The sequence below is a fragment of the Astatotilapia calliptera genome, chromosome 15 (genome assembly GCF_964374335.1).
Source record: "Astatotilapia calliptera chromosome 15, fAstCal68.1, whole genome shotgun sequence".
Lineage (NCBI taxonomy): Eukaryota > Metazoa > Chordata > Actinopteri > Cichliformes > Cichlidae > Astatotilapia > Astatotilapia calliptera.
In genome coordinates, this window is record NC_137436.1 from 14,043,137 (window position 1) to 14,065,295 (window position 22,159).

At 40.2% G+C, this 22,159-nt stretch overlaps 1 pseudogene across 1 annotated transcript in view; it reads left to right on the plus strand.

Moving 5' to 3' along the window:
* The first annotated feature begins 13,654 nt into the window (after nucleotides 1-13,654).
* LOC113037402 (apolipoprotein B-100-like) overlaps nucleotides 13,655-22,159 on the plus strand; it is a 41,245-nt pseudogene continuing 32,740 nt past the window's right edge. Inside the window, exons 1-24 of the transcript XR_013901949.1 lie at nucleotides 13,655-13,879; nucleotides 14,488-14,532; nucleotides 14,821-14,933; nucleotides 15,038-15,183; nucleotides 15,319-15,466; nucleotides 15,869-16,021; nucleotides 16,298-16,422; nucleotides 16,524-16,609; nucleotides 16,743-17,193; nucleotides 17,311-17,425; nucleotides 17,600-17,746; nucleotides 17,869-18,080; nucleotides 18,195-18,414; nucleotides 18,569-18,742; nucleotides 18,848-19,051; nucleotides 19,147-19,314; nucleotides 19,506-19,708; nucleotides 19,910-20,080; nucleotides 20,389-20,510; nucleotides 20,632-20,833; nucleotides 20,939-21,111; nucleotides 21,199-21,374; nucleotides 21,466-21,581; nucleotides 21,710-22,083. The product of XR_013901949.1 is annotated as an apolipoprotein B-100-like (transcript). The remainder of the gene's footprint in view (nucleotides 13,880-14,487; nucleotides 14,533-14,820; nucleotides 14,934-15,037; nucleotides 15,184-15,318; nucleotides 15,467-15,868; nucleotides 16,022-16,297; nucleotides 16,423-16,523; nucleotides 16,610-16,742; nucleotides 17,194-17,310; nucleotides 17,426-17,599; nucleotides 17,747-17,868; nucleotides 18,081-18,194; nucleotides 18,415-18,568; nucleotides 18,743-18,847; nucleotides 19,052-19,146; nucleotides 19,315-19,505; nucleotides 19,709-19,909; nucleotides 20,081-20,388; nucleotides 20,511-20,631; nucleotides 20,834-20,938; nucleotides 21,112-21,198; nucleotides 21,375-21,465; nucleotides 21,582-21,709; nucleotides 22,084-22,159) is intronic.

Genomic DNA, 22,159 nt, shown 5'->3' on the forward strand with positions numbered 1-22,159 from the left:
TTCTGTTCCTGTTTCCATATAGATTAAAGAGACTTTCATGCCCTCTGCTGGTATTGAGTTTGTAACTCAGATGGGTTCTCACATCCCTGAATATGTCAACCCTGGATTAGAAATGCAAACGAATGTTTTCCATGACAGTGGCCTCCATGCCAAGATCACCAGAGCAGTCATGAAATTTAACAGAAGGAGGCATGTTATCACTGCTGACATCCAGATCCCTGACTACAACGTGAAGGCTGGAGTTAGGCTGGGTGTTGTGGATGGAAACACACTCTTGATTTTATAAACAAAAATGTTTGTCAGTGCGCTCTGGTTGGTCGTGCCAAGTAAGAAAGCAGATTTTCCTACCAGAGACACTATTCCTGAATACTTAAGTGCATGGTAAATATTTAAACAATCTAATTTTTATACCTCAACAACATAAACAATGCTTATTTCCCTATGCCTTTTGGAGGAAAGCCAACTTAAGAACTTAGCTCCCCACCAGCTTTGACCACTCCAGACCTGTCTTTAAACCAGTATGGACTGGAAATCTCCTCGATGAAGATTCCCATCCCAGAGATTGTTATTCCTGAGAGCTTCACTGTGTCTATTCCTCTGTTTGGTAGAGCTGAGGTTTCAACAGATGAAAAACAACTTAATGACAAAGAGGCCTCTGTGGCTTTTGGCTAAGTTGGACATTAAAATAACCTCCCCAAATAAAATCCCAAAGCTTGAAGCTACACACTGAAGATCACTGATACAGTTAAAATTAACTTGTAGTTAAAATGAGGAGCTGTTTTTATTTGAAGGATTTATTTGCGGTTTGTGACTTTGTTTCTTTTATAATGTTTTGGTACTTTAAATATCTACAGAATAAGATTGACGAACTGTGCGCTCTGAACAACCACAGACTATACCGTGAGTGCAGCTTGTTTATCTTCACGGAGACGTGGCTAACCGAGCTAACGCCGCAGGCTAACGTAGACCTATGCGGTTTCACATCTGTGAGAGCCGATAGGGACACGCAGGCCAGCGGAAAAGGCAGAGGTGGGGGACTCATTGTCTACGTTAACAACAGATACTGTAACCCTGGACACGTCTCCGTTAAAGTTTCGGTATGCCGTCCGGACCTGGAGCTGCTAGCTGTTAGCTTGCGGCCATATTATCTACCTCGGGAGTTCAGTCATGTGATCTGTGTGTGTGTTTACATCCCTCCGAGGGCCGACGCAACAGCTGCCTGTGAGAAAATACACACAGTCACAGCAAGACTTCAGACACAAAACCCCGAGGCTTTCATTATTATATCTGGTGACTTTAACCATGCCACACTGGATTCTACTCTGGCTGCTTTTCACCAGTTTGTGAATTGTCCCACAAGGAGCAACAGGACAATTGACCTACTGTATGCTAATGTGAGAGATGCATACAGAGCCACCCCCCTCCCCCCACTAGGGAAGTCAGACCACAACCTGGTTTACCTACAGCCACAATACACACCCCTCGTCCAAAGGCAGCCTGTCACAACGCGCTCCATCCGGAGATGGACCCCAGAAAAGGAGGATGCTCTGAGAGACTGCTATGACACCACAGACTGGGATGTGCTCCTGAGCCCACATGGTGAGGACATAGAGGGGGCGACACACTGTCTTACAGACTACCTCAACTTTTGTGTGGACACAGTCGCCCCTGCTAAGACGGTACGGTGTTATCCTAATAACAAACCGTGGGTAACACAGGAAGTCAAAGCTGTCCTCAACATGAAGAAGAAGGCTTTCAGGAGCAAAGTGAAGGAGGAGATGAAAGCAGCACAGCGGGAGGTGAAACGCTGCCTGAGGGAAGCAAAGGACACCTACAGGAGGAAGGTGGAGCAGAAGTTGGAGAGGAACAATATGAGGGAGGTCTGGAATGGTGTGAAAACCATCACAGACCACAACACCAAGAAAAGCACAGTGGGGGGGGGGACTGTGGAGAAGGCAAACGAACTTAACAACTTCTTCAACAGGTTTGACCAGCCCACAACCCCCCCACCCTCACCCTCACCTTCACTACAGAGTCCTCTCCCCACTCTCCTGCCTCCCTCGCTTCCCCCCCTTCCTGACACCATGACACCCCCCTCCTCCAATCCCTCTCTCAGCAGCAAGACATCTCCCCCCCTCCCCTCCTCCCAAACATCTCCCAGTGTCACAGTGGATCAGGTCAGGAGGCAACTGAGGAAGCTTCGCCCCAGAAAGGCAGCAGGCCCAGACAAGGTGTGTCCTAGGATGCTTAAGGCGTGTGCTGCTGAACTTGGGGAGCCGCTACAACGAGTCTTCAACCTCAGTCTGCGACTGGGGAGAGTGCCCGCCCTATGGAAGACATCCTGCATCGTCCCGGTCCCCAAAAAGAACCGGCCCAATGAGCTGAATGACTTCCGACCGGTGGCACTGACGTCACATCTTATGAAGACTCTAGAGCGGCTCTTCCTCAACCTCCTCTGACCACAGGTACAACATGCCCAGGACCCACTACAGTTTGCATACAAGGCGGGTGTCGGAGTGGAGGATGCCATCCTGTACCTCCTACACAGAGCCCACTCACACCTGGATGGGGGAAAAGGCACGGTCAGGATCCTGTTTCTTGACTTTTCCAGTGCCTTTAATACCATCCGGCCCTGTATGCTTCAGGAAAAACTGAACAGGATGGAGGTGGACCCCTGCCTGGTGGCTTGGATCTCCGACTACCTCACCGACAGACCACAGTACGTCAGGCTGAAGGACATCACGTCTGACACAGTGGTCAGCAGCACAGGAGCACCACAGGGAACTGTGCTGTCCCCTCTTCTCTTCACCCTGTACACCTCTGACTTCTGCTACAACTCTGAATTATGCCATATTCAGAAGTTTGCAGACGACACAGCCATCATGGGGTGTATCTGGGATGATCAGGAAGAGGAGTACAGAAGTCTGGTGAGGAACTTTGTCGCATGGAGTCACACAAACCACCTGCAACTCAACACCTCAAAGACTAAGGAACTGGTTGTGGACTTCGGGAGGTCCAGAGAAGGTCCACTGCCAGTTCAGATAGAGGGGGAGGAGGTGGAGGTGGTCAACAAGTACAAGTACCTCGGGCTGTGGGTGGACAATAAACTGGACTGGTCATGCAACACAGAGCACCTGTATAAAAAAGCCCAAAGCCGACTGTACTTCCTCAGGAGGCTGAGGTCTTTTAACATCTGCAGGAAGCTCCTGAGGATGTTTTACCAGTCAGTGGTTGCTGGAGTACTTTTCTATGCTGTGGTGTGCTGGGGGAGCAGCACAGCAAAGAGGGACTCATCCAGGCTGGAGAAACTGATCAGGAGGGCTAGCTCTGTGGTCGGCATGAAGCTGGACACTCTGGTGACAGTGGTAGAGAAAAGGACATTAAAGAAACTGATGGACATTATGAACAATGCTGGGCATCCTCTGCACACGGCCATAAACAATCAGAAGAGTCTGTTCAGTGACAGGTTGCTTCTCCCCAAGACAAGAACTAACAGACTTAAAAACTCCTTTGTCCCACACGCCATCAAACTGTTTAACTCCTCCCTGGAGGGGAGAGGGAGGGGAAACAGGAGGACAAAGGAGGGGGGAACAACTAAGCTGTAGTGCCTCTGCACCTCACTGTACAATACCTTGTGCAATACTTTTTGTAAATAGTCAACAGTGCAATAGACTCAATACTTGAAATGTGCAATTCACTTGTATTTTTATTTTTTATTCCTATTTATTCTATTTATCCCCTTTGTATATTTTATTTATATTTGTCTCTGTATTTATATATGTGTGTGTGTGTGTGTGTGTGTGTGTGTGTGTGTATATATATATATATATATATATATATATATATATATATATATATATATATATATATATATATATATATATATATATATATATATATATATATATATATATATATATATATATATATATATATATATATATATATATATATACATATATATATATATATATATATATATATATATATATATATATATATATATACATATATATATATATATATATATATATATATATATATATATATATATATATATATATATATATATATATATATATATATACATATATATATACATATATATATATATATATATATATATATATATATATACATATATATATATATATATATATATATACATATATATATACATATATATATATATATATATATATATATATATATATATACATATATATATATATATATATATATACATATATATATACATATATATATATATATATATATATATATATATATATACATATATATATATATATATACATATATATATATATATATATATATATATATATATATATATATATATATATATATATATATATATATATATAAAACAGTTCTGTAACTGTAACTTCGGTCGTTGCTGTGCTTTTTTTGGAAGTCGAATTTCCCAGAGGAACCCACCCGAGGGATTAATAAAGTTCTATCTTATCTTATCTTATCTTAATAGATTTTGGTTATATAAACTGCAACACTAGTAACTCGAAAACACTTGCTGCTAAGCTAAAGAGGCTCTTTTCATCCGTTGACTTAAAAGCTTATATTGAGGAACTAGTGAACTACGTTCTTAGAGAGATTCACACTGACACTGATTTCATTCGGAAAGTAATTCAGGGTCTTGACATCGTGAGTAAGATCAACATAAATTCCAAAATGAGAAAATGCTCAAGCAGTCTAAAAAATTAAATATAGACAGAATTATCAATTATGTAGTTTTATGAATGCCTTTAAGGATATCAACATGTGGAAACCACTAAGTATTGTTTTCATGTTCAAACTTGAGGCCAATTTTATTGCATTGTGTGTGCATTAATTTGAAAATCAGGGCCCCTCTGTTGGTCCTCTGTGGGCTCTTGCTCTCTGGGGGGCTTTTAGGTTTCTGGGGCCTGGGTCTCCTCCATGCTTGCTTCATGTCCTGGGGGCCAGGGCTATGGCTCCCAATACCCACTAGTGTGTGTTCACAGACACAGACTATATCTTTCTTTGCTGCTGCCTCAAAGCATACATTGCATTTTCAGCCTTGTGCTTAGTAGCTGCTTAGTAGCATTCAGTATTTATTATCTATTGTTTCTTATACTTATCTAGGTTGTTGCTGTGATCTCCCTACTGTGTTGTTCTCTTTTTGCTTGTTCTTTTTTTTCTTCCGGCGCATGAAGTATTTTTACTTGGTTATTTCTCACCTCTGCATATGAAGGTAGATCCAAGGAGAACCAACATCTTCTAAGCATATCTCCTTATGTCTGGAAAGTTCTTATCTGTGAAGGAAGGATAAAAATGCAACAGTGATACTGACTTGAAAGATATTCTGGAACTCAAAGAAACCTACAGATGCACAAATGTAATGTCTATTTGCAACCAGAGGGGGTCACTGGAACCTTTTCTTCACAAAATATGTAAAAACAGTGCTACAAGGCTGTGATAGCTCATATGTTGTTGAATTAATGAGAACCAAAAATAGACTGGGCATTTGTCTTTTCATGTGTATGAGGTAGCATGCCGCGATACTTATTGTAAAAAACATAGTTAACTTATATATTAGTCACTCACAACATTTTTTTAATTCTTAACATATTTTGGTAATGGAATTTTGTGTTAGAGTGAAAAAAAAAACATTTTAGATATAAATAGGTAACATGAAAAGCTTGAAGCTCACAAGGTTGTTGATTTTTCTCAAATATATTTCACTCGTGTGAAAAAGAAAGTATACCTTCTTGTTCTTCAGTGTTCAGGTTGTACATATCAGGAAATAATAAAAAAAATTATCTGGTCAGGTCAGGTTATCAGGTTCTAAAATAATTGAAACACAATCACAAAAGAACAACAACAGAGAATTATTAAACTGTTTCATTATTTATTTAACAAAATTTAAGTCAAAATTTAAAAAAAAAAACACGAAAAACTAAGTATACCCTTACTGCTCCCATAGAAGGGTAGGTATCAGCCCAGTGCTGCTAATCAAATACATTTAATTAACTGATCGTCAGCAAGTGTGAGCACCTCTATAAAAGCAGATGTTTGGGCAGTTTGCCTTCTGGTGTGTTAACACAGTGCCTAGTAGGAAAGACGTGGTCAGTAATCTTAAAGAAGCAATTGCTGCTGCCGATTAATCTGGCTAGGCTTATAATGTTATTTCTAAACAATCTAAAGTGCATCATTCTGCAGTGAGAAAGATTATTCACGTTCAAAACTGCTGTGTGGACATCCCAACAAATTGCAATGCAATGCTCAGAGAAACTGCAAGAAAACAACCAGGGGCTCTATTTTAATCTCTACAGGCCACAGTTAGCATCTTAAATGTTCAAGTTTACAACAGCAAAATTAAAAAAGACTGTGGCTTTTTTTTTTAGAAGACTTCCCAGGAGAAATATTCTTCATACCAGAAAAGAACATTCAAGAACCAAGATGGCAACACAGCTCAGGTGTAAAAGGTTGTACCTGAACAAATCACAAGATTTCTGGAATAATATATTTTGGGCAAACAAGACCAAGATGAAGATGTTTGGTCATAAAGCACCACATTTAGTAAAAATCAAACAGCAGATTTGTACCAGCAGATCAAACCCACTGTCAAACATGGGGGTGGATGAGGGATGATTTGAGTCCTTTATATACCCAAGTATTCTAGAGTCGGATGTGAGGCTATCCAGCCTACAGCTAAAGCTTGGTTGAAACTAGATCAAACAGGTCAATGATCCCCAGCACAACAGCAAATATCCAACAGAATGACTAAAAAAGAAAAGAACAAGGTGTCTCAATGCTCCAGTCAAAGTCCAGACCTCAACCTGACTAAAATGCTGTGGTGAGACCTTAAGAGAGCTGTACATAAATCAATGCCCACAAACCTCAATGAACTGAAGCAACATTATAAGTAGGTGAAAATTCCTCCGCAATGATGTAAGAGACTTATAATGTCATCCACAAAATGATTACTTCAGTTTATTGCTGCTAAAGGTTGCTCGAAAGCTACTGAATTATGGGGTGTACTTAGATTTTCGCACTTTTTGGCTTAATTTTTGTTAAATTCCCAATTACACTGTGTAACATGTCTTGAGGTTTTTGTTCATCTGAGATTGGATTTAGATAACTGCTGAGGACCGTATGATTTTTGTTTTGTCCTCTTATACAAACTTTACAATTAAAAGAGGGTATACCTTCTTTTTTCATATGTTTGTAATTAACAAAAACATAGTCTCTGTATTTATTTCATCACCGGTGTACAAGACATTTTTTATATAAAATTAGCGTAAACAAGTCGTGGCAAACCAAGCACAGCACCTCTGATAAAACTTTGAGTACCATTGCCAGAAACTGAAACCTTTGATCCATGACTGCCCTTCCATAGCAGTACAGGAACATGTTATCAAGTTCCTGAAGATAGTAGAAGTTACTCGTCAGTGAGACGTAGGACAGTGTTTTCCCAGTGCTCTCCTTAAACAGGACAGTAAGTTTCCAGATGCTAAACAAATCAAGCCTCTTCTTGACCATAAACACGTGAACAAACATTGTGAAATTTACACAAGCATTACATTATGCAACATTTTGCAATAAATTAGACATCTAGTAAACAATAGCTGCAATTATTCATCATCTGGTGGGTTTAACATGTCTGTTGCACATCCCTATTTGGTTTTGTAAGACACATCCAAAGCCACCTTCCACAAGTTCAGTCTTGACCAAGGCAGAGAAACCTCAGATGCTCTCCTAAAGCTGCAACATCTGTAATATTCTTGTCTCTCAAGCTAAAGCAAGCTATAAAAACAAATATTGGGTAACTGCTATTACCATGACTCAAATCCCTTTTGTTCAAACATACACGCAGTAGCTGTTCAGTCGCAGTGTGTGTGTGTGTTTGTTTCTTCTATTTTAGTTTGCTGCTTTCACTGTCTTACAGTGTTGTACACAGGTTTTTACATTTTTATTTTCCGTGTTAAACACATCAAGTTCACGTATAACTAAACGTAATATTTAAATAAAAATGCCTGGTTGGTGTTTGATACCCAACTACACTGTATATAAAATGCTTGCCAAAGAAACACACAGGCATTACTTAATAGTGACCAGCACTGTGTTGTTCATCAGCTGACAGGAATCAACATGTCTGCATTGCTTTACTTTGATTCACCTGTTGCACATCTTGATCCAGTGTTGCAAAGGCCACCCAGAGCTATTGTCTTTTGCTGCAGCTGCTCCAAAGTTGTGGAATGATCTGCCCTTGCACGTTAGGCAGGCCTCTTCTCTTTCCGAGTTTAAGACTCTTCTTAAAACGTATTTATTCGATGAAGCCTTTGGCACTGTTCAAGGGGGTTGACTCAGTTTGTTTTAACATGTTTTATTTTATTTCATTTATTTAGTTATTTATTTTGCTTTATCTTATTTTTTTTTTTTTTTTATTTTACTTTGCTTATGCTATTTGTATATGTACAGCACTTTGTGAACCCTGGTTTTTTATAAATAAAGCTGGTATGGTATGGTATGGTATGGTATGGTATGGTATGGTAGTTCAGACCTAGTCAAAGAAACTGTAAAGATTTCTTCCTAAAGCTGGTTTATCTGCTACTCTGTTGATTTTAAACTCTGACATAAGTGTGGTAAGCTACTTTATAGGCCCAGTACTAATGATGTCCAGTACTAAGAGATGCATTGGTCGTTTCAGCTTCATTGCTAGAGTCATGATTAGATTTATTTAAACGTACTTAAAATAACTTTTAAAACATTTCAAAGCAAGGATCATGCCAAAAATCATTCCATTCTCAGACAGTACGCTTTAAACCTGAGTAATTAGGTTGATTTATTGTGCCTTTGAGGCAGTGATACATGAGCCAGTGTGATGAAACTTTCATCTGTTTTAAATCCTATAAAATGCATTCAGTGTACAAGGCATAAAGCTTCGAAAGGAAGTTAAGAATTAAAGAAACCTGAGATCTGAGTCTTATTTGGTCTCTGCATTAGTTTTTAATCCAAGGATTTTGAAACGTAGTTCTTTTCTTGTTGCTTCAGAGAATTGTCTGACTTTTCCAGTTCACAATGATGAGTACAATATTCATCTTGTTATGCAAAAAAAACCAAAAACATTTGTAAGTTATTTTAAGGCAGAATGACTAGCATGAAAATAAAGCACAGGGACGAGGTTAATTTGAGTGTAAAACTGCAACATGTTGTTTTACTGTCATTCTAAAAGGTTAATGAGTAGGCACATTTGAGGGTGGTATACTCTTACCTGACAATTTGTGATTACACTTTGCTAGGACCCCTGTTTACCTTTAGAACTACCCTAATTCTTTCTGGCATAGATGCAACAAACTGCTGAAAACCTTCCTCTAAAGTCTTGCTCCATGTTGACATGATAACATTACACAGTTGCCGCAGAATTGTTAGTTGCACAACCATGTTGGACCATTCCACCATCCCACGATGCTCTACTGGATTGAGATTGAATGCAAACTCATTGTCAATACTCTAGTAGCCTGTGGTAGGCAAACAATCCTCAGCTGGTGTGAAGGGGCCCACCACCTGAACACTTCATACAAAGCAGGATGATTTTTCCAATCTTTCCAATTTTGGTTAGCGCACGTGAGCTGTAGCCTCGGTTTCCTGCTCTTAGTTGTGTATTGGCTCATAATCTTTTATACTAAGTTATGTTCCTGATGTGTTGTCCATCAAATTCAAACTGAGCTCATATTTTTCTTAAATGGTACTATTTCTAAGTCAAACATTTCATATGTCGTCTGTGTTCAATTGTGGATAAAATGTGTGGTTTATGGTATTTTAATATCACTGAATTCTGTTTTTATGTACACAACAACCCAACTTGTGGAGAAATTATAGTATATTTTATTAATTTTAATATTTATCATGAAAATATATCAGGATTAAGGTTAAAGACAGTAAATCTTTAGTTATTGTGTTACATTTGACAGAAAATGCAAGATATTTCTATCTGCTTTGACTCTTCTCTGTATTTCAGTTATGTCATTATGACTCATGCCGGATCAACAACATACTATCACTACAGTATCAGAGGGGATTTTTCTGAGTGGCTCTAAAGCAATGAAGTGTCTCCTTCCAACTAAAAACTGTAAGAGTACAGATATCATTCACGCCATGATCTCATTCTTAAATCATATGTGTTAATTTTTAATGACTTATATACATATATCTCCCATGTTTGTTTACTGCTTTGTGGTTTTTAGTATTATTACTTTATACCTATTAACTAAATGTCCAGCACTGCCATTTCCCTCTTTCATCCACTAAACATCTGGTTCAAACGTATTAATCAGAGGTAATATGTTCACACTGGTTTTGATGAACTAAGGCGAGCACTTAAACCTGTTGAACCTTATTGATTTGGTAAGTTCTCCTTGTTTTCGGAGCTCAGCAGAAGATCAGTATCTCAGACTGAACTTTGACTTGAGCCCAAATGAAACAGGAGACAAACATCTTTTTTATATTTATTTAGGAAACTTGCTTTATTTTTAAAGTGATCATTTCATATTTCTTCCATCCATCCATCCATCGTCATCCGCTTTATCCGGGGCCGGGTCGCGGGGGCAGCAGCCTAAGCAAAGAGGCCCAGACCTCCCTCTCCCCAGCCACCTCCTCCAGCTTATCCGGGGGAATACCAAGGCGTTCCCAGGCCAGCCGAGAGATATAATCTCTCCACCGTGTCCTGGGTCTGCCCCGGGGCCTCCTCCCGGTGGGACATGCCTGGAACACCTCACCCAGGAGGCGCCCAGGGGCATCCTTGTCAGATGCCCGAACCACCTCAGCTGGCTCCTTTCGATGTGGAGCAGCAGCTGCTCTACTCTGAGCCCCTCCCGGATGGCCGAACTTCTCACCCTATCTCTAAGGGAGAGGCCAGCCACCCTTCGGAGGAAGCTCATTTCTGCCGCTTGTATCCGCGATCTCGTTCTTTCGGTCACTACCCACAGCTCGTGGCCGTAGGTGAGGGTAGGGACGTAGATCGACCGGTAAATTGAGAGCTTCGCTTTTACACTCAGCTCCCTCTTCACCACGACGGACCGGTGCAGCGTCTGCATTACTGCAGCTGCAGCCCCAATCCGTCTGTCGATCTCCGGCTCCCTTCTCCCATCACTCGCGAACAAGACCCCGAGATACTTGAACTCCTCCACTTGGGGCAGGAACTCATCCCCGACCCGAAGTGAGCACTCCACCCTTTTCCGGCTGAGAACCATGGCCTCAGATTTGGAGGTGCTGATCCTCATTCCCGCTGCTTCACACTCGGCTGCGAACCCTTCCAGTGCGAGCTGGAGGCCCTCACCCGATGAAGCCAACAGAACCACATCATCCGCAAAAATCAGAGATGAGATTCTGAGGCCACCAAAGCGAAAGCCCTCCGCCACTTGGCTGCGCCTAGAAATCCTGTCCATAAAAATTATGAACAGAACCGGAGACAAAGGGCAGCCCTGGCGGAGCCCATCACCCACCGGGAACGAGTCCGACTTCATATTTCTTTTCCTGATCAAATATTTAACCATAATACTGCGAGTGATTAAAGTACATAAAAAAGCCAAGTAAAAAGGTTCAATGCATATTTCATATTACTCTTTTAAATAGCCCACATTTTTTCCATTAAACTAACTAATGATTGGTCACCTCATATCATCTTGTTCACTGCAACTGGCCTGTTGCTAAATTAGATGATCTGCTGTGTGGTAACTTGACTTTAGTCCAAAGATAGACTGGTAAAAAAAAGATTTTACAATTTTTGTTATTATAAAGGTTTCTCCTTTTCCTCTGACATTAAAATGGAATCATTAATAGCAGAGGCAAAAGAAACAGACATGTTAACAGGAGGTGTTGGTGAAAGGGCTTAAATAGCGTTTTTAGTATTAGTCCCAAAAATTCACCATTTTCTCCTATATTCCCATAAGTCCACATAGTCCATATAGTCTACATACTGTACTGTAACCCCTTTGCACAGTGCTGATGTTACTCTTGTGCAACATCAGCTAGTCTTCTTGTGTCTGATCGACTTATCTTGAGTTCATTTCTCCTGTGAGCCTTATCTAGAAGATTTCACAGGCTTTTCTTAGGAGGTGAAAGGTTAGCCATAAATACTGAGACACCACTGCTGAGATTTATTTGCATCCAGTCTGGTTCCCACTGGGAGTGACTAAAGCTCCAGGGGGCTCTGGCCTACAGGAAGCTATGAAACCTTGCCATAGTTACATCTTTCACCCTGTTATTCTGAATGCACCACAGCAAATGAGAAATCAAAGGGCAGGTTTATGGGTTACTGGACCTTTAGCGATCTGAGAGGCACTGGTTATCATTCATTTAGCAGCTTCTGCACTTTACTACTTCAGGCCATTTGTCATATTATAATAATTATATTGCATAGTGCACATTGCAGTATAAGTCATTTCAGTCAAATTAGAATTAGCTAAAACTAAACTCTTCTTATTTTGTGAATAAACAGTTTAAAAAGCCACAGTTGAGGTTTAAGGCTATTACAAGACTACAAGAGTCTAGGGTGGATCCTAAAATGATGTTACACCCAAATGCAAGACATAACTATTGGAGTTGGGCTGAATATTTCCTGTTCAGGAAGATATGGTTTGAGTTTTCCATTCAGGTATTTCAAGGTTTCATTTTAATTTTATTCTATAAGTGAAATTACTCATTATAATCACTTTCACTATGTATTTTTTCCCTGGATGTCCAAGTGCCACCCTAGAGATCCCTGCAGATGCACTGCACTTCTGATGACTGGTTAGGCCCATTAGAGTCCTATCTACCATGTGCATGTCATAAAGCACCTAATGCTTTGAGACGTGCTTTAATATATGCTGATAACAAACTTTAAGCAGGAGCACACTAGCAGCAGGCGATATAGGTTCACATGCTTGAGTCATCTATGAGGCAAAGGTGAGCGTATGTGAAGGCGTTCGCATACTTGCAGTACATCATAGTGCCACAATTGTGTTATAAGCTATATTTTGAATCGTATGAACGTTCATGCAGTCATAAGTTTGAAACAAAGAAATAATACTCAGAAAAACTTTATTAATCCCAAAGGAAATTCTGTAAAATCAAAACTGAAACCTTTCTCGGTTTGAACTGATTGCCTCTTAGAATAATGGCACACAGCGTTGAAATGAAAGTCAATAAAATCCTGATACTACCAAATGTTTTTGTGACCTGAGCTTTGAATGCAACATACAAACAAAGTTATTGATCCATGAGGATTAGTACTTACACAACACTGATGATGGTTATTAAAAATGTTAGCTAGCAAGAGTATATTAATGTTGTAATAAAATAGAATGATATATGATAACACATAAACATTAGTATTATCCTAGTACCACAAAATCTATGTTGTACTGCACTATATTACTTACTAACACATAAAGTAGTACAGCACTAAATAATAAATTATCTGCTAGATACAAATTGTCAGGGGGAGGGGGGGGGTGTTTTTTGTTTTTTTAACAATAAGCATTAGCATTAGCATTCTATATTAATGACCTCAGGATGATCTCAAACCAGAAATAATAAAACAACAGTCATTTAGAATAATCACTGGCCACCCCCACCCAGTGCTGACAGACAGTCTTTTTACCTTTGACCTGCCACAAGGACTGCTCAGACTTTGGAACCAGGGCAACACATTTGCAAGTCCCTGCAATCACATACAGTATGTCTTGAAAGCTATAAAAGCCAAAAGGCGAAAGCACAAGAATTAGTCTTCAGAGAAAGAGGGGGACTCTTCTTACCTTAAGGCTTCCAGGAGCTCAACCCATGATGTTGGGTTACAAGCTCTGCCTTGTGCTGTTTCTGGGCACATGCACACTAGCCCGTGAGTACAATATTTTTTTCCATTTAAAGGCAGTGGATTTTTAAAACTTAGACCTGTATGTGAATTAAATCTGTTTGTTTAAAAATATGTAACGAATGCTTTTTTTTAGCTTTGTGAAAAGTTGGCAACTTGCTCTGAAATGGAACACATATTTTACAAATTTGAGACGATGATATTTGATACTGTTTATGTCTCTTACGTTTTTAAAATAGAGCAAAACAAATGTGTAGCTATTTAATTAGACTTCGACATGTAAAAATTTACAGTAAATATTGTTAGTTTGTGTTAAGTGTTAAGCAAGGCACTGACAAATAAAATTACTATGTTTTTTTTATTAGTAGTATTTATTACTGTATTTAACATGTAGCTTAAACATTCACCAAACAAAAATCCCCGGTTTCCCCTCGGGTTGGAGACTCAAATTCCTTAGGGCTTGCATAAGACAGCGTATTTGGCATAAAATCTGCCAAATCAAATGCGCAGAGACTCACGCTTGGAATAAGAGAGCGGCCAAATGTGGCATAATTACTGTATTCAATCATTTGCAATTGTGTTGTTGCACTGTAATGGCAGCTTGTGCGTTTGTTTGGGGGTTTTTTGTTTTTCAGAGCAAGATGTTGGAAGTGTTGAGGAACCATCTCCAGCCTGCTTTTGTGAGTGTCTTTGTTGTCATTGTTTAAAAGTAAATATTTTACAATGTGTAATTTAATATTATAAAACGGGAAAATCAAAATGGGAAGCTTGAAATATTTAATTTCCATTATACCTAGAACGTATATAGAGAACTACGCATTAAATATTTGGCTTCAGTTCCATAAGTCCTGGATGTAAAACTTTGGTTTGAGTGGAGCTAGCCTTGAAGTTTTTATTTTAGTTTAGCATTTGATAAACTGGCTGTTGTTGTTCTAACTATTGCTGTAAATGCTTTAAATACTTTTCAGTGGCCAAAAGATACAGGCACTTCAGAAGATTTGTGTATGACTACGAAGCTGAGACCTTTAACACTGTGAATGGAGCTACAGACAATAAAAGCGGCCCCAAAGTCTCCTGCACAGTAAGTCTTCGAGCTTAGATCATTGCTGAGGAAAAATAACAGCAATCTCATGACCCTGAATGTAAAACAAGAAGTCCAAACAAACTGTTTATTCTGCTGCACAGGTTGAGGTTGATGTGCCCCAGACCTGTAGCTTCATCCTCCGCACAACAGACTGCTCTCTGAGCGAGGTTGTTGGCGTTGACGATGAGGGGAATCCACTGTATCGTCCTGCTGCTGGAGCTGAGGCTTTCAAAGCTGCCATGGAGAAGTGAGTCATCTTGTTTGTAGGAAAGATTTATGTATTTTGTTAATTGCTCTCAGAAATTAGGATCCAGGGTAACTGAGGAAATCAAAGAGTGACCTGAATGGCAGGCTGTAAATGATGATCTGTCCACGTCAACAGAAACACTCTAAAGATCACAGTTGAAGGACAGACAGATGTCAGGCTGTACCCTGAGGACAATGAGCCCGTCAACATCCTCAACATCAAGAGAGGAATTGTCTCAGCTCTCATGGTGCCTGTGATGGAAGAGGAGAAGAACAATGAAATGGTAGCTCCCCTCACTTGTTTATTACTTGATTTTTTCTTTTTTGGGAAAATTTTCATAGCTTCATAGTTGGCAATTAAATCACACCAAGTAGAGCCTGATTCAGTTTGTTGTTTAGTCATGCATAGATAAGTTGCACAAGGTGCAGATAAGCTGGCCCAGTCAAAGGAGATAAATACACTGTTGTAACAGCATGTTCCAACAATGACAATTTTCAGCAACAGGTCAAAGTCCTAGATAACTTTATCTTGTTATTGACAAGCGCTGCTCTCATAATGGAGGTAATCTTTAAGAATGATTGATTACCTGATTTAAGAGATAAGTTAAAGGAAGGAATGCACGTCCATAGGTCCAGTTCTTACAGCTTGAATATTGAATTGTTTTGAACATCCTAATCATTTCCAGCCCACCGTGCACGGAGTGTGCTCCACCGACTTCACCGTCAACAACAAACAGGACATTGCTACTGATGTGACAGTCAGCAGGGATCTGTCCAGATGTGACTGGTTCACTGCCCGCAGACAGGACACCAGTCCCCTGGCTCTCGTCTCTGGGATGGTAAGAGTTCAACAAAAATCTGACACTGCCATCACAAACTCAGGCCAAGAGTCAAAATATCAGCACTCAATCATCAGGAAAAAAATATGGTCTGATTGCATTATTAAATGAACCCAAGCTATATTTCCATAGTATAAAACCACAAAGCAAACATCCATCCCTTTTTTCTTCCAACGTCAAGCCACAAAGTACATCTACATTTCCCAGCATTCTACATTCTCCAAACTTCTGACAAAACATTAATTTTTATTTATTTATTTATTTATTGCCTGTCAGAAATACGGCCTGTCCAAGCTGATCAGGAGCACTCAGAGCTGTAACTACAGGTTTGACAACCAGAAGAAACACATGACCAGTGGAACCTGCACAGAGAAACACATCTTCCTGCCCTTGTCCCATGAGTAAGTTTTATTTTGACTTTTTGTATATTTTTCATGAATAATTTTGTGAATTCTCTTTGAAATCTAACGCACATTTGGGGATTTCTCTCTTCTGAAAAAAGAAACCAATATGGAATTTCTGCTATGGTGAAGCAGACTGTGACTCTGAGAGCGACTGCCAAGATCAATGACAGAATCTTTGATCACAGTGAGTGCTTCTGTTGTGTGAAAACAAATTTAGTAAAAAATAGGGGGGAAAAAACAATATAAATATTTTACGTGTGTCTCTAACATCCAGATTCTAATAGATTTTCCACTGCTTGTGATTTATTTCTGTACAGATGAGGACAATGTCAGGTACTTGCCCATGGATGTTGTTGACGACAAATCCCCAGTGCAAACCATGGATGCTGTCGCTGCCACGATGCAGAAGCTGAACTCTCTGTCAGAGACCAACGAGGGCGAGAAGCGCGCCGGCCTTTTCCGCCAGCTGGTGTCAGAGTTTCGTGGCCTGAAGGGGGACACCCTGAACTCGGCTATTGTTGAGATGACAGACATTTCACCCTCTCTGACGTGGCAAGCTCTGGCTCAGTGTGGTACACCAGAATGCACTAGCGCCATGCTCAAGCTTCTCAGGACCTTTCATGAAGATGCTGTTGAGGTTGATGCTGTTGTCTACGCCCTGGGGCTGCTGCCCAACCCTTCACAGCAGATGGTGAAAGACTTGTTGGCAATGGCTCAGTACAAGCAGAGCAAACCCATCATGTATGCTTTGAGCAATGCAGCCAGGAAGTAAGTGAACATAAATATATGACATTCTGAAGGACGCTCTCCTCGATGCAGTAACACTGAATTGTGGTACCTGTTGTAAATTAATACATAATCCCTAATGTCTGTCTTTTCCTCTAGACTGTATAAATCTGAGGGAGTCACTCCAGAGATCACAGCTGTCTACAACTATATTGCTTCTCTTCTGGGTGCAGATTGCGCTGGTGACAAAGACCTGACTTTCCTGACTTTAAGGGTAGGTAACAAGACGTGAATAAGACTACATTTTCATTCAAGAAACTTTATTATATCAAGACAATACAGAGGGGAAAAAACACATGATCCCACATTTCCTGAGGACAAAGATAGAAAAGTTTTAAAGGGAACATTTAATTGCATGATTTATGATTTGCTTTCATATTCTGTCCAGGTTGTTGGCAACATGGGAGACGCAATGGAGGCCACCGATCCTGCTATTAAGACCACCCTGCTCAAGTGCATGAGACAGCCCGCAACCACTTTGTCCGTGCAGCTGGCCGCCATCCAGGCTTTCAGGCGCATGTCTGTGACAGATGAGGTAACTAACCACATTCCTCTTCTACATGAGGAGTCTCCTTGCTTCCCGGTTTTATAGTGGAGACAAACTGCAGCTACAAAGACCATTAAGTCACTGTTTTTTCAAATTGTTTTCCTGTCCAGATTCGTGCCAACCTCCAGAGGGTCAGCCAGTATCCCAAGGGCGCTGTGCAGAAACGTCTGGCAGCTTATCTGATACTGATGAGAAACCCCGAGGACAGCGACATTGAGGTGGTGAAGAAGCTGCTTAACCAAGAGCAGAACGAGCAGATCAGGGCTTTTGTGTCCTCCCACATCTACAACATCATTTCCTCAACTGATTCAGAGACCAAAAAGTAAGAATGAAGCATTTTTCAGCTTAATGTGTTGTTCTATACTAATATAGCGCCGATTTGGGCACCCATCTATTTACACTCAGCTAATAGTTTTACTTTTAATCTTCACTCCAGGCTTGGGGAGAAAATAATGGATGCCCTGCAGGACACAGAAGTTTCTACACACAGCGACTACACCACAAAATCTCGCAACTATGAGCTGGGAATGGCACATGAGAGCATGGCGGCCAAAATTCAAGGCAATGTCATTTTCGATCCTAGCAGCACGTTGCCAAGAGAAGTCTTGCTGGAAACTACCCTGAATGCTTTTGGTTACAGCATGGATATTTGGGAGGTATGTACAGTGCTTCTCACGCACAATTATTTATGCCATTTTTACACCTTTAACGCTGAACTTTATTCATGGGGATTCATTTTATTTGATGGGACCTAACCCCAACAACTCCTGGTTCATTTTTGTATTCATATTATTAAATTCTTTTTGGCAGGTTGGCATGGAAGGAAAAGGCTTTGAGCCAACCATTGAGGCTCTGTTTGGCAAGAATGGATTCTTCCCTGACACAGTGTCCAAGGCTCTGTACTGGGCTGAAGAACAGATGTCACCAAAGATCAAGGAAGTTCTGGAGAAATGGGTTGCTCCACTGAAAATAGAGGGGCAAAAGGTATATCACTCGCATAACTGTTTCTGTTAAACACTCTTATTCTTAATGAACGTATCATTGTCACTCACACCAACGTATCTAACATATTGGTCCCTTTTTCTTAAGGCTCCTGAAAACCTTGCAACAGAAATTGTCCGCAACCTCAACAAGCTGGTAAAAGACCTGCAGAACCGAGAGTCCCCAGAGGCCATGGCCTACCTGAGGCTAATGGGAGCTGAGCTTGGCTACATCAAGAGCAATGAACTGAAGTCTATTGCTGAAAATGCAATGATGTATGCAAACATTTTCATGAGGATAGTACCTACAAAGGTAGTGTTCTGCAGTCATTAATATAGTGTCTATATAGATTTATTTTTATTTGCAGCTGAAAAACTCTATTTGTTAACTGTATTTCTCCCTGTCAGGTCATGTCTAACCTGATTTCAAGCACTCGCAATGAGATTTTTGCCCATTACATCTTCATGGACAACAAATTCATGATGTCAACAGCATCTGGCTTGCCTCTGACATTTGCTCTGTCTGGCACCTTTGCTCCTGGTGCAAAAGGAGGTCTTCGCATGACTCCAAACATGGTAAGGTTTCCATCTACTGTATTTAACCTGTGTTTAGCACCATACTAAAACAGCAATTGTTATTACAATGTTGCTGTTTTAATTGTTTGTTTCTGTGACATGTACGTAGAATTCTCAGTCATATTAATCCTGACTGTTGGTCATTTTTTCCCCACACACTTCAATTTTTCTGTGATCCCCTTTGTTTCCAGGAGCTGGTGTTCATGCCCGCAATTGGAATTGAGTTCATGACTCAGATGGGAATCCATGTGCCTGAATTTGTTGTCTCTTCAGTTGAGATGCACACCAACATGTACCATGAGAGCTCTTTCAATGCCAAGATCACCATGGAGCAAAACCAGGTCAAACTTTCCATCCCTGCTCCACAGGGCACCATGAAATTCTTAAGAATCAGGTAAAAAAAAAATCTGATAACTTACTTTGTGTAATACAAGTAAATGGTATTAATTGATATTGATTATTCAATCAATATCATATAAATATTAATTATAAAGAACACTACCAACAGGGAGCGTATTGCATTTCATATATTCTGTGTTTTTAATAATGTTGTTAGAAGTTGTAAAGTAATTTTGCTGTTCTTTGTTTGAAATAGCAACAAAGTTATGATTGTGGGTGCTGGACACGCTACAGTGATCCCACACAGACTAGCCGACTCCAGCTGCAGCCCTCTCTTCTCTGGAGTCAAATACTGCACAAAAACACTTCATGGTGACGCTCCTGGCAAAACGGCTGCTCCTTACTTCCCTCTGAACGGAGAGACTGAGTAAGATGTCCTTTAAAAAGTCAGGTTTTGCTTTGTTTCTTTGTTAAATAAGAAATGGAAATGCCTTAAATATGATCATGTAACATATTTCCATTTAATGCTAAATATTGTTTAGTATATTGTGGTACAGTTGAAAAGAAGATGGTTAAATACAGATAAGAATAGGTCAAGATGAAAAGATTTTAGCTCATCTCAGATGGTGGTTTTAGCTGGATATATGCACATGAGATTATAGATTTTATTGCTGCACAGTACCAAATTGCATTAGAAGAAATAAAAATGTACTAAAGACTTTATTTTTACCCAAGGTTTGCTCTGGACATTGAGCCTACTAAAGAGGTCTCTGAGTACACAGCCAGTATCATCTATGGCGAAGAAAAGGACGGACACCGCAAGGTTAATTCTGTGAAGATGACCCTGAGAGCCGAAGGTATGAATATTGCTTTTTTTTAATCAAGAATTTTATTACATGTGCTGCCTCTTTCTTTTCTTTTTCTTTTTTTGAGTTATACAGATAAGTGATTAACCTTTTTCTGACTCTGTGACGTCAGGTGCTCAGCCTACTGAGGCTACAGTCACCATGACATACAACAGGAACAGAAATGTCTTCAGCACTCAGATCAACATACCTGACTTTGATGTTGAGGCGGGCGTCAAGCTCGGCATGACAGATAGCAATGCCGGAGGCAAATCTATTACCCTCGAGATCTCCAACAAGAACGTGCCTCAACTCACTCTGACTGGCCGTGCCAAGTGAGTAAACCCAGCAAAATATTTTCCTAAACTGTTCTGTTACTTTACTATAATTCCACTGACCTCATTGCAGAAATTAACTGCTTTTTTTATTATTAATTATAGGCTTCAGGCTATGACTGATGGCATGCTGCAGCTTCAGCTGTTAGTCCCCTCACTCAGGACAGATGCCACAGTCACTGCTACCATGAGCAAAGCCGACGGACTCACCATGGAGATCAGAAGTGATGTCAAGCTCCCAGAGATCTCCTCCATTCAGGCAGTCACCTTCAAATATGGTAATTTTGCTCAAGAAGAGTGGCAATGGAGCTCAAAGAATGGTCATGTCAGGCACAGTTTAAAACACTGTCTTTTTACTGTCACAGGTGAAGAGCAGGCTGAGGTTCAGCTGATGTCCAACATGAATGCTGAAACAAAAGTCCCAGTGCATTACACTAAGGTCGTCCAGGCCTGGCTGAGGAAGACTGCAGAGGATGTTATGGACCAGCGGGTTATCGAGACTGATATGAAACTACGACACATCCTCAACAAAGGAATTGAGGTAAAAAGAATTTTATACTAACTGAATGTTTATTTCGTAGTTTTTAGTCTGTCCAGACTGAATCATAAGAAATATGATGTGTTTTAATCAGGCCAGCAATATCTGGATGGACAAAGTCTCAGCTGATTGTCCCTATATGGCGAGACTGAGGAACAGCTTAGCTATGATGGAAATGCCATCTGTGCCTGAAAACCTGTTCATGAACCTGTAAGTGAAGCAAAAACATTAACTAGTATCTTCACAATTGTTATTATAATAAAAAAAAACACCTTTCAAACCTTATACTGAATAAATACAACATTTTAACAAGTTCCCTACTCTCACCATTTCAACAGTGAAAGCACACTGATATACCAGTTCAACCAGGACCGTCTAACTATCACCATCCCAGTTCCTTTTGGGGGCAAATCATCTGAGGAGCTGAGGATACCTCAAATGGTCACCACTCCACACATTTCCATGCCGAAGTTGGGCATAGATTTTGCCTCACGAGGAATCCAAATCCCAACTTTTAACATCCCATCTGACTATGATCTCACCCTGCCTCTGATGGGCATGGTGGAAATGGCTGCCAAGGTCGACACCAACTATTATAAGTGGGAGGCAACAGCGTCTGCTGGTAACAACACTGCAGAGTCTCCTAACTATGTGGCCAAATTCAACATTGTGGCTGACAGTCCAATCAAATTCCTCTCATTTTCAGCTGAGGGTAATTCTTTATTCTTTATTCTTATAAACTATACATTTGTTATTGAACAGTGCAGAAAAAACATAGACGCTGAGAC